The sequence below is a fragment of the Pleurodeles waltl genome, unplaced genomic scaffold (genome assembly GCF_031143425.1).
Source record: "Pleurodeles waltl isolate 20211129_DDA unplaced genomic scaffold, aPleWal1.hap1.20221129 scaffold_59, whole genome shotgun sequence".
Classification (NCBI taxonomy): Eukaryota; Metazoa; Chordata; class Amphibia; order Caudata; family Salamandridae; genus Pleurodeles; species Pleurodeles waltl.
In genome coordinates, this window is record NW_027150301.1 from 4161450 (window position 1) to 4178066 (window position 16617).

At 46.1% G+C, this 16617-nt stretch overlaps 1 protein-coding gene across 1 annotated transcript in view; it reads left to right on the forward strand.

Annotated features, from left to right (window-relative positions):
* The window catches only part of LOC138278810 (E3 ubiquitin-protein ligase TRIM39-like), a 182335-nt gene that overhangs the window by 94951 nt on the left and 70767 nt on the right, over positions 1-16617 (forward strand). The window lies entirely within an intron of this gene.

Sequence of the window (16617 nt, forward strand, 5' to 3'; positions counted from 1 at the left end):
GCCCTGGCACATCCCGGGGGCATCGACTGGAGCAGCGGCAGAGACCCACGCGCTTCACTACTCCCTAAGAAGGAGGTCACAGACCTTCTCCTTTGGATATCTCGGGCTCGAAGGGCCAATTTCGATGGTTCTGGTGTCGCTTCGCTCCTGGTGATGATCCCTTGCTATCAGAGGCACTTTCCTTAGGCCTCCTGGCCTAGAAGGGTCCAAGATTATAGCGGGCCAGTCCTTCCTCTGGTGCCCTCCTTTCCTTCTAGGCAGCGCGCTCTCCCAGTCTTTCCCCCAAGAAGCCCTCAGGAGTGTGAGAAGCTGGCCTGGTTTGTAGTGGGTACCTACGTTACTTACACCTTATACCAGGTCCAGTGATCCACCTTAGTGAAATGTAGGCATTGTCTAGCAGCTTAGGCTGTCTAGGCAATAGTTGAGCAGCCAAGGCTGAACTAGGAGACATGCAAAGCTCTTGCAATACCTCTGTAGTCACACAGCATTTATACATAATAAAAGGCAATACTCAGTGTTACCAAAAATAAAGGTACTTTTTTATAGTGACACAATGCCAAAAATATCTTAAAGGCTACACTCGCTCTGGAGGTAAGTATTATACACAAAATATACACTAGTAACCACAATCAGGTAAATAAACAGTCATAAAATTGTGCAAACAGTGAACAACACAATAGATTGCAATGGGCCTAGGTGGAACACAAACCATATACTAAAATAGTGGAATGTGAATGTCGGTTTCCCACCTAGGCAAGTGTAGTGCTGGGGGTGAAAGAAAACACCAAAGGTAAGTAAAATACCCCTCCCCAGAGCCCAGAAAAGTAGGAGTAAAGTACAGCAAGTTTCCTCAGAACACACTGCAAGTCGTGAGAAAGGATTTTGCAAGGACCAAGCAAGACTGCAAGAAACCAACAATGGATTCCTGGACCTGAAGTCCTGTGGAGAGAGGAGACCAAGTCCAGAATTCAATAGAGTCCAGGAAGAACAGGAGCCCCTGCTAAGCTGGATGAAGGTGCAAAAGTGGATTCTCCAGTTAGAAGAAAAGTACAGAAATGCACCAAAGAAGACAGCTGTGGATTCCTGCTTGGTGCAAGGGATGTCCCACATCGAGTCGTTGAATGCAGGCTGTTTTTGTCGCTGGATTCCACCAACAAGCCTTGGTTCATGCAAGGACACGTTTTCTATCAAAGAGGCACTGCCTGGGCCCAGGAGGGACCTGGGGTCTCAACTCAGACTGAGGAGACAGAGTGTGCTCTCAGCACTTCAGAGAGCCCTCAGAGAACCAGGCAGCACCCACAGGAGTCCCAGGACATGGGGACAAAGGAGTTGCAAAGTGTGGTCATTGCAGTACTACACAAAGGGGTCCCACCTCACAGAAGAACAACTCAGGGAGCTGAGTGTCACAGGATGGAGTGCTGGGGACCTGGGCTATGCTGTGCATGAAGGATTCTTGGAAGAAGTGCACAGAAGCCCAAGGAGCTGCAGAAGTCATGTTGCACACGGGTACTGTCTGGCACGGGGAGGCAAGCTCTTACCTCTACCAAATTTGGACAGCTGGATCTTTGGCCAGTCATGGTCACTTCAGTCTACCACCTGTGTTCCAGGGATCACGCTTATCGAGAAGAGAGGGGACCCAGAGTACTGGTTGTCACTGCAGAAGGGTGCCCGCTGAAGCAGGGAAGTGACTCCGTCACTCCACGGGAGATTGCTTCAGTTCTTCTGGTGCAGGTTGAAGGCAGGGAGCCTTCTGAGGATGCACAACTTGGAAACTGTTGGAATTGCTGGTAGGAGCTGGAGTTCCAGGGTCACAGTAGCCTTTTTGGATACTTTGTTGCAGTTACAGTGTTCCTGGAGCAGTCTGCGGTTGATCTGATGATCAGAAGCTGAAACAAAGAATGCAAAGGAGTCCTGGTGGAGTCTTGCAAACCAAATCTGAGGAAACACCCATAGAAGAGACCCTAAGTAGCCCTGAGAGGATGAGTGGCTACCTTATCAGGGGAGAACCGATAAGGAGGGGTCTCTGACTTCAGCTGCTGGCACTCGCCATTCAGATGCTCCCAGAGGGTCCCAACACCTTGGAATCCATGAAGTCTAACACCAGCGACAATCTGGAGGAGCTCTGGGCACCACCCCTGGGTTGGTGATGGACGGGGAGTGGTCACTCCCCTGTCCTTTGTCCAGTTTCGCGCTAGAGCAGGGACTGGGGGTCTCTGAACCAGTGTAGACTGGCTGATGCAAGGAGAGCACAATCTGTGCCCTTCAAAGCATTTACAGAGGCTCTGGGAGGATACCCCCCCATGCTTCTAACACCTATTTCCAAGGGGAGAAAGAGTAACACCCATCTCCCAAATGAAATGCTTTGATCTGCCTTCCTGGGATTGGGCTGCCCAAGCCCCGGGAGGGCAGAAGCCTGTTTGTGAGGTGGCAGCAGCTGGGGCTGCAGTGGAAACCTCAGAGAGCTGGCTTGGCAGTACTGGGGGTCCATGGTGGAGCTCCTAGTTTGTATGGAATTGTCCCCCCATACCAGAATCGGATTGGGGTACAATTTCACAATCTCTGCACCTTACATGGCCATATTCAGGGTTACCATTGTGAAGCTACATATTCACCTATATGTAGTGCACACTTGTAATGGCGTCCCCGCACTCATGAAGTCTGGGATTTGGGCCTGGACAACGTGGGAGCACCTCTGCTAGTGCGGGGGTGCCCTCACACACAGTAACTTTGCACTTAGCCTTCTGAAACTGAGGTTTAAACATATAGGTGAATTATAAGTTATCTGGTGCAGTGAAAATGGCTGTGAAATAGTGCTTGCACTATTTCACTCAGGCTGCAATGGCAGTCCTGGAGAAAGGTTTGTCTGAGCTCCCTATGGGTGGCAAAAGAAATGCTGCAGCCCATAAGGATCTCCTGGAACCCCAATGCCCTGGGTACCTAGGTACCATATACTAGGGACTTATAAGGGGGGGTCCAGTATGCCAATTTGGTGTGGAATAAGGGGTCACTAAACTAGAGTGACAAATTTGGAAGTAAAGAGAGCATGAGCACTGGAGTTCTATATAGCAGTACTCCAGTGACAATTTAGAGAAACAGTAAAAACACACTGACAAGCAGACCGTCATCCATAAGCACTGGGGTCCTGACTAGCAGGATCTCAGTGACACAGTGAAAACATACTGACAATCGGGCAGAATTTGGGGGTAACATGCCAAAAAAGATGGTGCTTTCCTACAAAAGGGAATAAGGGGGCAGAAGTCCTTCAGGGGCAGAGTCCCTGCTCCAGGTGGCAGTCAGGGGGTTCGTCTTTCCAGTTGTCCATGGTGCCTGTCTGCAGCTCAGTGTCCAGCAGTAAAGCGCAGCTAAGAGACAGAGCTCTCCCCTGTGCAGGACCTTTTACGTGGGGGTGGAAGTGTCCAGCAGACCTGCACCTCTGGCCAATCCAGACGTACCACATCTCTTCCTTGCCCCTGTCCCCTCCTTCCTGCACAGTCTTCTGGGATAGCTTAAAAATTGTGCCGTCCAGGAGCTTGGGCCACATGTGCTCTGAAAATCAGCCCCTCCTTCTTAACATTCCTTTTAGGGCTTCACCCATTTCCTGGCACGGAATGACAGCTGGCTGATTGATGCAAGGCAATGCTCGGGCAGCTGGATAGAGCAGTAATTGACCCTAATCCTGAGCTGAGCCAGAGAAAGATGACATTCCTGGATGACCCATAAGTTGTACAACTATGATTTTGTAACCCACTGCATCATTCTTGTCATACAGGTTACAGTGTACATTGGTGCAACTCTGGTCTCTGTGGGCCCTACGGGTACTGAGTTATGCCCTAGGCCACTCCTTCCTATTGACATTTAACGGAGTGTCCCTATAGTAAAAGTACAGTAAGCACACTGACTATCCCTCTGTTGTGTACACCCATCTCATGAGGCCTACTCCAGGTCATCACCTACTCTGCATAGTTCCTTCTGCACCAGGCTTACCTATGCGCAGTTCTTGGGCTGCGCACACCAGGAACCCTCCCCGCTTAGCCCTTACATGGGTGCACACACGTGTGCACACATGATCACGTATAACCAGCCAGGGGCCTCCTACTCTTGCTGCGCCACAGCAGCCTTTCCTTAGGCGGCACCGGTGGTCAAATGCAAAGTCCATTTTACCATGAGTTTACTGTGGGGGAGTTCCTGACTAGGAGGCTCCTTCATAGCAAAAGGTCAAAAACCAAGTGGTCAAAAAGCAAAAAATCAGGGCAGACCAGATGATCAGAACCATCCTCTCACAAACTGAAAATGTTTTGGGAATGGTGACATGAGTAAGCTTGCTCTCATGAGGGACTGGATAAGCAGCAGTATTACAGGTTTGATTTTCTTGCATGTGCAATGCATCTCCCTCCACGAGTCTAAAAGATAGCCAGCTACAGAAACAAAAGCTGCAACTGCCACCATTATTATGAAGCTTCTGCAGGGATCTGGCACCATTCTCCTTTGCATCAGGTAAAGCTGGTGCTACCAAGAAAATAAACCTCCTATTCTCTGCTCTAGCATCACTCCCTTCTCTCCAGCCATACAGTGAAATGTGCTGTGTCACTGCTTGGTCCTATCCTCTGCTCTAGCATCACTACCCTCTCTCCAGCCACTACAGTGAAATGTGCTGTGTCACTGCTTGGTCCCATCCTCTGCTCTAGCATCACTTCCCTATCTCGAGCCGCTACAGTGAAATGTGCTGTGTCGCTGCTTGGTCCTATCCTCTGCTCCAGCATCACTACCCTCTCTCTAGCCACTACAGTGAAATGTGCTGTGTCACTGCTTGGTCCTATCCTCTCTGCAGCTGCTACAGTGAAATGTGCTGTGTCACTGCTTGGTCCTATCCTCGGCTCTAACATCACCACCCTTTCTCCAGCCACTAAAGTGAAATGTGCTGTGTTGCTGATTGGTCCTATCCTCTGCTCTAGCATCACTACCCTCTCTCCAGCCACTAAAGTGAAATCTGCTGTGTCACTGCTTGGCCCTATCCTCTGCTCCAGCATCACTACCCTCTCTCCACCCACTACAGTGAAATGTGCTGTGTCACTGATTGGTCCCATCCTCTGCTCTAGCATCACTACCCTTTCCTCCAGCCGCTACAGTGAAATGTGCTGTGTCGCTGCTTGGTCCCATCCTCTGCTTTAGCATCACTCCCCTCTCCCCCGCCGCTACAGTGAAATCTGCTGTGTCACTGCGTGGTCTTATCCTCTGCTCTAGCATTACTCCCCTCTCTCCAGCCGCTACAGTGAAATGTGCTGTGTCTCTGCTTGGTCCTATCCTCTGCTCTAGCATCACTCCCCTCTCTCCAGCCGCTACAGTGAAATGTGCTGTGTCTCTGCTTTGCCTAAGGAGCTGCAGACCTCTGACCTTTGCCTGTCTCATCACTGGTACTGTCTCAGGGAGGTCCTTCTGGGTCAGTCAATTTGTCCACATCGTGTGGTGTGGGAGTTCGAATAATTTCCAATAAAGAACTAAGACCTGTGTTAGTAGAAGCTGAGCATGAGGGAGTTCCTTCTGCCGGCACTGGTGTGACGGCTACAATTTCAATATTACTATCACGATATTGGTGGCCAGGTCTATATAAACAGACCAAGCAATATGTCCTTTGTTGTGACATCTGCCAGCAAATAAAAGAGTCCACCTTGAAGCACCGACCGCAGACCCCCCTCCTAATTTCCAACAAACCATTACAATGTGGGTAATTGGACCATTGTGGTCCCCTGACACCAGATAGTGCATACAAATATATTCTAGTCGCTGTTGACTCATGCTCCAGATTTCTGTGGGTCTGGCCACAACGTTCGGTTGGCGCTCGAACTGTTATTAAAGATTTGCGAGTCATTTTCGGTACATATGCAGTTGCAGCTTTCCACTCGGACCGGGCCCTGCTTTTGCCTCAAGGGCCTACAGGGATACCATGGGTTAGTTAGGGGTCCAACTACATTACTCGTCTCCATTTCATCCCGAGGGAAATAGTGTGGTGGAGCGACGAAACAGAGATTTAAAGCAATTCATACCAGCTAGAGAATTAGGCACGGGTCATAGCTGGCTCACACACCTATATGGAGTCCAGAGAGCACTTAACAACCTGCCTAGAAGGTCCCTGGTGGGACGTACATCATACGAATGCCTTTTTGGAACTCAAATGTATGTTCCAGATCTTGATGGTCCTGGCATGGTGGTAGCGGATAAACCCTTTGACATGAATGAACGTGTCCCTGTCCTGCAGGACTTAGAGCAGTTCCGTGATGACAGCGCATCTGCCAATGCTGCCTCCTTTGAAATCAGGGATGTACCAGTAACATCTACTGACTGGATTCATAAGCTTGCAGATCTAGTCCGTGAAAAGATTGCTGTGAAAAAGCAATTTGGTCCTTCTTATCGTGCACCGGTCCCAGTCCAGGGAATACACAGTACCAGAATTGTGATTCTACCACCTCTGCCTGGCTCTAAAGAAAATCGCTTTGTCTCCATCGACAATGTCAAGCTACACCATGTGGCCGAACCTGCACAGCAGACCTAGACCTGAATCCCTCCCAGGATGTACCCCTACAAGTCTTCAACAGCAACACTGATAACCTCTCTGAGCTTGGGGAGGGTGGAAATTAGCTTTCATTAGTTCCACTTACAACTACTTCTACAATCAGTAATGAAAATAATGAGCAGTTTCTTACAAATTCTACACAAACGGATGTCGTAATTTATTATGAACCGCCAAGGGAGTCCTCAGCAAGTTCTCCTCTTCAAAACACAACTCTAGTTTTTGCACAAACCAAATCAGGTTATTTTGTAATTGACAACACTTTCAGCGACTCATCTGCCTCTACTAAAACAGAACTGTCAAGAGCACATAAGCTGAACCATTGGCTTAAAATGAACTATTTAATTCGTCCATGGATTTATCTGTGGCGTTTATTGACTGTACTTGCCTTTCTCCTTTGGATTGGGTTTGTCATTGTCTTCTTTCTCCTGATGGATGGTCATTTTCTTCCTGAACACTCTGCAGTTGAACTGGTGGATGGGGTCCTAAAACCAGATTTTTCATCGCACAAAATTCGCAGACTTAACCCTAGTGAACACTATAGCCATATCTATTCCCGATGGGATTGTTTGTGACAAAGTATTATTCGATATATATGGGCCTACTGAAGTCATTCAAATACAATGTGTCTTTAAACTTTCAATGACAGATGTGAGCACACCCAGAGTAGTTTCTGGTGATTGGGAAAAGTATTTGAAAATGAAGATGTGTACCAGTTTAAAGGAAATGATGGTGATATGTTCTGTTATAATTATTATGGACATTATTTCATTCACAGACCAAGTACTCCAAAGACTATTTTTAAATATACACAATGGGAACACTGCCCGACTCCACCAGTAGGCAGTTCTAAAACGTACACTGAGAAATTTGCATATTTTTCTGGGCACAATGTCAAGAATGCGGAGTCACATTATTTTTAATTGCCAGAAATAGAAAGTCAACATGTTTTATTGACAGATACAAAATTGATTTACCCTTATTCCTTTGTTTCCTGATTGACTATAGAAGGCTATGAGTACTGGTTGAAGGCAATTGACTAACAATGTGTGTGGGGAACCAAAAATTGGCAAATAAGAGGAAGAGAGACTTTATTTAGAGCATGTATGATTCCTGTTCAAATACTATTTTTTAATAAAACAGTACAACAAACAAGCTGTTTAGTCTTAGCAAACATTAAGGAATTGAATGTGCCTAGTATTCCCTCACCTGCTAAATTTTACAAATGGCAAAAGTATATAAATGCGTCCGAAGATCAGCTCAATGAATGGGTCCAGAATGGTACATCGCATCATTTTCACGTCCTGGTGGGTGGTTGTTGTGGCCTGTAGACACCAATGGGTGTCATATGCATTTTGTTAACTCCTCGGGGGTTGTAGAATGAATAGGCCAGACCCTCGCTATGTGTCCTCAGAGCACTCCGTGTATAGTGACAACATATAGTGTAGGGAAACTATGCCAGCTATGGATGAAGGTCTCCTCACTGGATGGTGTCAAAGAACATCTAAGTCCCCTGTCCAATACCACAGATTTACAGGATTTCCTGTTAGGCCCCAGAAGACAATGCAGAAAACCCTTCTTATATGCTGCCAGTATTAAATATGGAAGCTTTCCCAACAAGAGGCAGCTGCCCGTTAAGGCAAATAGATCAGCAAAACTTACAGAAATCATTAGCCGTTGTAGATAATGGAATTAACACCTTGTCCAAACGAATATACACCAAAATAACATTGTATCCTCTGCAATAGATATAGTACAGAGTAATGTATCATTTTTGCAACATGGACAAAGTCAGCTGAGATCCATTATGCAGTTAGGTTGGACACTTCAAACATTGAAGGCGGATTGCATTCCCTGGCAACACGTGATTTTTTCCACATTTAATATAACGTGACAACAACAAGTAATGGCAAAAAAAAAAGCAACATATGTCATGTTGAATATTGAAACGTTAGAAAAGTTGCCTTTTACTGTGGCTGAAATACCATCTGCTGAATGGCTAATACATGGGGTTATAAATCTGCCTATTTCAACACTTCTGTTTACATCCTGTTTGAAACACATTCCAGTGGCCAGATATGAAAGGCTGGGAGATAGTTACATACACGAAGTGTGGGAGCTTCTTTTCTCATACAAATGTTCCAGTGCCATGAAAGGGGTCATTCTTAGAGGTAGTGAATGCAAGACTTCTGTGAGCCACTCAATGGTTTGTAAACAGCTGTCCTTGCACGGGGCGTGTAATGCCTCCACGGCAAATCTGGCTTGTTATCTGAAGGGAATCCCAGTCCCCTTGATTAGACCTGCGTTCCATGTGTTCTCCAAAGGCAGCTATGTGCTCCTTAACAGTGAGGGCTGTTGTGGAATGCAAGCCAGAATAGCTTACTTTGTTTTGGTCTCCCAAATTGTTATATGTTGCAGGAATGTCCTTTTTCCCCCTTCACAGTTTCAAGGAGTAGCAGACGTTTGGCCTCATATTGCTACTTCTGATGTGAATTTTGACAAGTTGAGCAGACTAAAGGCTTTATTGTTTCAAAAACATGTGGGGCTTACATATGCACGTGAGAGTCAAAATGGGGAGCACCCTGTCTTCCATTCCAGCATTTGTGACCCCAAGGCATCATGGTAAATGCAGTCATTAGCACAAATTTGAATAGAGTTTTGAAAGTTTTTCACCATAAGTTGGTGCGGCGAGTGCCGTATCTTCGGACACATGTTTCTGGCTATTTGGCCGTCATCAGCGAAGAGCAACGTGTAGCTGGCGGGATTGCTTGAAATGCCGCCTTGAAAGTATTCACAGGTTTAAGTACCACTCAAGAAGGCGCACAGGTGCTTCACCCGAGCTCGTCAGCTCTGAGGCTCACGGGAGCCTTAATTACAACAGTCAAAATGGGGAGCACCCTGTCTTCCATTCCAGCATTTGTGACCCCAAGGCATCATGGTAAATGCAGTCATTAGCACAAATTTGAATAGAGTTTTGAAAGTTTTTCACCATAAGTTGGTGCGGCGAGTGCCGTATCTTCGGACACGTGTTTCTGGCTATTTGGCCGTCATCAGCGAAGAGCAACGTGTAGCTGGTGGGGTTGCTTGAAATGCCGCCTTGAAAGTATTCACAGGTTTAAGTACCACTCAAGAAGGCGCACAGGTGCTTCACCCGAGCTCGTCAGCTCTGAGGCTCACGGGAGCCTTAATTACAACAGTCAAAATGGGGAGCACCCTGTCTTCCATTCCAGCATTTGTGACCCCAAGGCATCATGGTAAATGCAGTCATTAGCACAAATTTGAATAGAGTTTTGAAAGTTTTTCACCATAAGTTGGTGCGGCGAGTGCCGTATCTTCGGACACGTGTTTCTGGCTATTTGGCCGTCATCAGCACCCTGTCTTCAAATTTGTGCTAATGACTGCATTTACCATGATGCCTTGGCGTCACAAATGCTGGAACGGAAGACAGGGTGCTCCCCATTTTGACTGTTGTAATTAAGGCTCCCGTGAGCCTCAGAGCTGACGAGCTCGGGTGAAGCACCTGTGCGCCTTCTTGAGTGGTACTTAAACCTGTGAATACTTTCAAGGCGGCATTTCAAGCAACCCCGCCAGCTACACGTTGCTCTTCGCTGATGACGGCCAAATAGCCAGAAACACGTGTCCGAAGATACGGCACTCGCCGCACCAACTTATGGTGAAAAACTTTCAAAACTCTATTCAAATTTGTGCTAATGACTGCATTTACCATGATGCCTTGGGGTCACAAATGCTGGAATGGAAGACAGGGTGCTCCCCATTTTGACTGTTGTAATTAAGGCTCCCGTGAGCCTCAGAGCTGACGAGCTCGGGTGAAGCACCTGTGCGCCTTCTAGAGTGGTACTTAAACCTGTGAATACTTTCAAGGCGGCATTTCAAGCAACCCCGCCAGCTACACGTTGCTCTTCGCTGATGACGGCCAAATAGCCAGAAACACGTGTCCGAAGATACGGCACTCGCCGCACCAACTTATGATGAAAAACTTTCAAAACTCTATTCAAATGTGTGCTAATGACTTCATTTACCATGATGCCTTGGGGTCACAAATGCTGGAATGATAGACAGGGTGCTCCCCATTTTGACCATATGCACGTGAGACCTATGCGCTTCAGGTTGCGAGGTCATCGTCGGAGATTCAGTCCCTTTTAAATACAAACATTCCGCAGCACTTTCGTGAACTCGTGGGACAAAAATGTTATGCATCCAGTACTGCTGGAATTGCCCACTTTTTTAAGGCTGGTGGTTCTTGTTTTATTCACACCTTCTCCTCTATATTCGGTTTAATACCATCAGCTATTCATTCTATATTTTTGAGTCTTTTCAGGGGATTTCCGATTACTTTGGCTATAATAGGTGGCATTTTGCTGTTGCTACTTTTTCTGCGCAATGGTTGTCCGGTCACAGCGAGGAGTACTAAAAGCGCTACCGCCTGCACAACTGTATTGTGAACGCATGATGCAGTATTTCGGAGCACCACTCCTGGAACAACTGGAGTGTGACTGGTCTTTGTCATTCCGACCAGTTTTGGATTGTGTGCAGCCCGTGTTTCAATGCCTCTGGTGCCTCTTTGAATGTGCACTGAAAGTCTGTCTTTCTACGCAGCGCTTAGTTTCATTGGACGCTGATCTGTTGATGTTCTTGATGAGGGCTCATTATCAGACATGTGCGTTGAGGGTGTGTTTGCTACGGGAAGCCATTTACGAGTTGCCTTTTATGGATGCCGCGACTCTTAACTCTATGGTGGGCATGACACAGAATGCTGCTGCCTCAGCTGAGGCTTTGGAACACAAGTGCTCTGTGGCTTTCCTTGGATATGATCTGGATATTTTACCACCTGCCAAAGTAGAACGTCTCCTGGCTTCAATTGTCCTGGATGTGATTGCCAATTTCCAAAGTGACCCCGACTATTGACTTTGACTTGTTCAAATGGCCATTTTCCTGCCTCTGTGTCTCTTAACTTGTCACTATTGACATATAAGTGTTTTGTTAGCGTAAGAGGTATTCCATTTTTTTTTCTCTTCTTAATCTTTTAAACCGCATTTGACCGGCAAGGGGAGGGTGTTGGTTAGCTATTTTAGCCATGTTTTAGACATGTTGTTTTAAGCTAACCAGGCCTGCAGCTGTGCACTTTAACCCTGTTACATTTCATTCAGCATTGCTTTTATTTTTCTAGCAACAGCAACATTTGCAGTGCTGTTTTATTTTCTTTATCTCATTGTACTTTTACCTAGGAAAACATTACGTTCTTAGTAGGACATTTATTTCACTTTGTGCTTTCTCCAAGGCTACAGTCAGATAGGTTTGCAGACAAACATGGTATGCTGTGTCTCTAACATTCACAGAAAACACACACTCATACATGGGGACTATTTCCTAAAATGTTGGCTGTTTTATTATAAAAACACCCCGTTGTCCCAGACTTGTTAGAGGGAGATTCCAGACAGATGACCATGACTGCATGATGATTGCTGACTGCGTTGCTGCAGCTACTTGCTTAGACGGCCGCCCCCCCTAGCCCCATGGGTACGGTGGCTCTCAAGACTACAGGCTACTTCCTGTAATATCAATATAAGTGCACTGTTCCACAAAAGAGAGAGAAAACAAGAGAACCAATTGAGTTCTATTCAGCAAAAATAAACTATACAGGGTATTTTAGGAGAGCCCTCAAGCACCCACTAGGGTGACAGGTATCATCATTGGGCTTACTCCTCGCCAGACTGGTGCTGCAATGCTTGGCGGGCCACCCAGCATTCTGGGTGGCTCTCAACCATTGTTAAATTGCTAACAAAGGAAGTCTGGGAAAGAGACTGACTAAGAAACGGAGAATATAAAGGAGAGACAAAAAACTCTTAAAATTAGCTCAGAACCTAAACCATTATTTTAATGTATTAGACATTAGGTCCAGGCCAAGATTAAAAACAGGAATATAGGAGTGTTACTGGAAATAATGTACCATTACACTCTCTAATTAGGGAAGGTAGTTTACCTAGTCCTACATGGTCAACATGTTTCGCGTCTACGGTCGGTCACAAAGTGATCCTTTGACGCTTCTTCAGGACCCACAAAAAAAACTTGTTATTAAACTACTTCTCCTATGTATCAAAAATAATCAAGTGCACAGAAAGTCACTTACAGAATAGAAGACAGAGTATGTCTAAGTCAGTTGGTCAGTACAGTCGCCCATCCCATATTAGTGATTGGGCTCCCTAGGTCTGCGCTAGCATCAACCAAGGAGATCGTATTAGTTTGCTCCTTGAAGGATCCGGAAAACCTGCCCCGTGCCGCGCACCTGAAGACAGGCTACTTCCTCCAGGTATGAGGGATGGTGTACCCCCAGGGGGAAAACCCAAAGGGCAGATTAGGCTTATTACGCTGTGCTCAGACACAGTGTAAGTAGGACAAATATATACATATATCATTCTTAGTGACAGTATGGTAGGACTATTATTGTTTTTTACTCTGTTAGTCGCCTGCTTGCTTTTATTGTGTTTTATCATCCTAGTTTTTGCAATACATGCCTTTTTATCTAAGATGCAGTTCTTCAATAAATCCTTATTGAACTATATTCTGCTTCTGTTGTTTTTGCCTGTATGAGACTTTTTAGTAACTGAGAGAAAGGGATGGGATCAGATTGACCACGATTCCCCTGAGGAGTCTTTTTGCAATGCGCCTCGTTGCCACAATCATCTCAACCAGAGATAAGGCACTGCTAGTTAGCCGGAGAACCCGGATTAGGCCGACAGGCATCATGTGGTGTGGAATCATACTTAGTATCCACAATCCATGTGATCCTGTCTCCCAAATCGAGTAGCCTCCCAGGTGAATGTCATATAAAATAGATGTTACACAAGCCGAGAACAGTCCTGGGCTGTTCTTGTACCCCTGTGGGAGTTGGGAGAATTCTTTCTGAGAACCAAGGGCGCTAAAACTTGTTAGGTCCCTACTTTCAGGCGCTATGTTTTGGCAGAAAAACCTGTTGGATATATCCTGGGTTGTTTAGTATTTTCTGCGCACTATATTGTTCATAAGTGCTGGGCTGTGTGGATTTTGTATAGTAAATGTTTTTGTGTGACTATTTAAATGTCTATAGTCTAAGACTATTCTATATGAATGGTCGGGTTTAGCGACTGGAAATAGTGGATTATTTATGGATGAGTCTGAGGGTTCAGTGACACCCTGGTACTCCAATTGATTCAGGATTTCCCTCACAGGTGCTTTAGCATCATATTTTTTAGGATACTGAGATTGGGGTTGGGCTTTTATTGTTATTACGTGGTAGGGGAGTTCTTTGTCCTATCCTACGTGGTTGCGATGTAACGCAGGTGCGTGTGCCAATGCCCACTTAATGGCATGCATTTCAGCGAGCTTTCTGGGAACAAGGGGCGAGAAAGATTTTTCAATCACATCCTCTCCATAAGGGAGATTGCGGATGAATTCTGGCAGCCAGGAGTTCAGCAAAGCAGCAGTCCAACAGAAAGGCAGTCCATCAGCATCACAACAGTCCTCCTTCCTGGCAGAGTATCCATAGGTCCAGACGTGTACTGAAGTGGTGGTGTCTGAGGTTCAGTACTTATACACAGTGGTGCCTTTGAAGTGGAGGGTTACTCCAAAGACAGCCTTTTTAAGCGCACAGAGGTCCTGCCCTTTTTGCCCTGGCTCCAGACTCCCTACAAGGGGGTATGCAGCCTTATGTAAGTAGGCAGGACACATCATACTCAGATGTAAATGTTACTGTGCCCAGCTCCTTTCTCCCATCTTGCAGAGATGGCTCACTAAGATACACCCAAGCTCCCATTGTGTGTGGCTGTCTAGGAGGAATACACAAAGCCCAGGTGTCACCCACCCCAGACATGTGATCAGAGAAAGGCATCAGACATCATATCTTAAGTAAGAAAATGCCAGCTTCCTAAAAGTGGCATTTTCAAAGCTGCAATTTAACATCCTACTTTACCATAAGTTGTGATGTTAAATTGTGATTCTAGAGACACCAAACTTGAAAGGTTTATCTTTTCCCAATTGGGAATTATACTTATAACATGTAAAACGGTTATTCCAATGTTATCCCATGGGAGAGGTAGGCCTTGCTGTAGTGAAAAATGACTTTGGGAGTTTTTCACTAGAAGGACAGGTATAACCTAAATGTACATATCCTGCCTTTTAAATACATTGCACCCTGCCGTCTGGGTTGTCCAGAGCCTACCTCAGGCGTGACTTACATGTTTAAAAAGGGTAGCTTTGGGTCTGGCAAAATGGCTATTTTGGCAGGTCAACACAGCAGTGTAAAACTGCACACACAGGCTCTGCAGTGGCAGGCCTGAGACATGGTTAAAAAGTTACTTAAGTGTGTTCGCCCTCCCTACCCTGTGTGTCAAGTGCAAAGGCACTGTACTTGACCCACTTAGCAAAGCCATATTATGGCTGGCCATGTGCCATCACTGGCAAATGACTTCAAAACCCCATGGTTGAGGCCCTCTAGCCTCTGCCTTCCCTACAGCGTCCCGGACAGGGTCTGAGAAACAGTAAATCACATTGACCCCTGGCTCTGCAATGTGGAATATCAGAGGTACTGTGGGGCCATTGCTGTTGTACAGCTCACTTTTAGTATTCTGATTCAGTCCCCAACTAGCCATGCTCTCTTTCCTGACCTCTGGGATGAAATGTTGCAATACATCTCTGTCCTTGGTGGAAACGTATGTGAAGTTCTTTTGTGTAGGCAGCACCTGCAGGCGTCTCTGGTCAACAGGGTCAGCGCTGCCTCTGATGCAGCACACCATGCATGACTCTCTGGGTAATGATGCTGCAATCTTTGCCCCTGCCTAGTCGATGTGGTCATGACTCATGATAAGGACAGTGATGCTCACAACCTTAGGTAAGCTGTGGCAGTGGTAGCAACATTCAAGAGGAGGTTGTGACGGGGTTGTGGTGCTCATAGTCAAGGAGATCATGACCACAAGCTTGGGTTCTTCTCAGGGCCACTCTCAAACCCTGTACCCAATCAGCAGCTCCCCACCATCTGTGTCGCAGTGGAGAGCACTTTGTGCAGGTATAGTTGCCTTCTGATGGTGCCAGTCTTCTTGCAGTACATGTAAGTTCCTCTTGCCCAACCACCAATGGTATCTAAAACGTCTTTAGTTCTTCAGATGCTCTTGGTGTTAAGTGGCACCGCGAAACTGGTAGCTTGTTGAGTTCTAAGAACAGCCACCTTCACTGGGGAGACATTTCTGGGACCTCACATGTAGTACAGCAGGAATGACTTCATCTTGTGTTGCAGTGTGGGCTTAAAATTGTCTGGCATCCTTTGCTTGTCCTCTCCTTCTGAGCTGTCTATTTTCCATGAAAGGGCATCTCCTATGCCACTCCTGAGCATTCGGTCAGGTCACTCCTTTGAAGCACGATCAAGGGCACCCAATGCGGCAGACTGGTTGAATATTCCTGGTTGATGTAGCTACACCAACCATGGTTTATTCAAGAATCTCCTAGTCATTACTTGTGTGTTGCTCCTGGCGTCTAGTAAGGAAAGCTTGTCACAGTCACTGGAAGCTAGTTTTTTCAAATTGCAGACAGACAATTGTGTATTCCTACAGCTCAGTTCTGAGTCTGGTTCAGAGTACTTTTCACCATTTTGCATTTTTCATACAGATTTTTCAAGCCAGAGTCTTTGTCTTAAAGCCCATGGGATCAATTTAAATCTGATAGAAATTGTTTGGCCAAGGTGGAAGCCGATGGTATGGTTTTAAGAAGAGAAAAATAGGCTATATTGGAAAAGGACTCAATGATGAATTTAATAAATAGATCTCCTCCTGCAGGTGGTGATGTAAGGATAAAAGCAGTTGACATCCTGTGCCATAGTTCAGGTGGTACAGGCTTATAAATTGTTTGGAGTGCATTAATTTTACTTAAATGGGAAATTCCCCAAGCCAGAAAATAATGCTCGACATCCTTAGTTACAGATGGCCACCAGAAGTATTGCTGCCCTAACAAGAGAGTGGCTGTAGGTCCTCTGTGGCAGGCTGTGGCAGTGTCATTACACATTCACC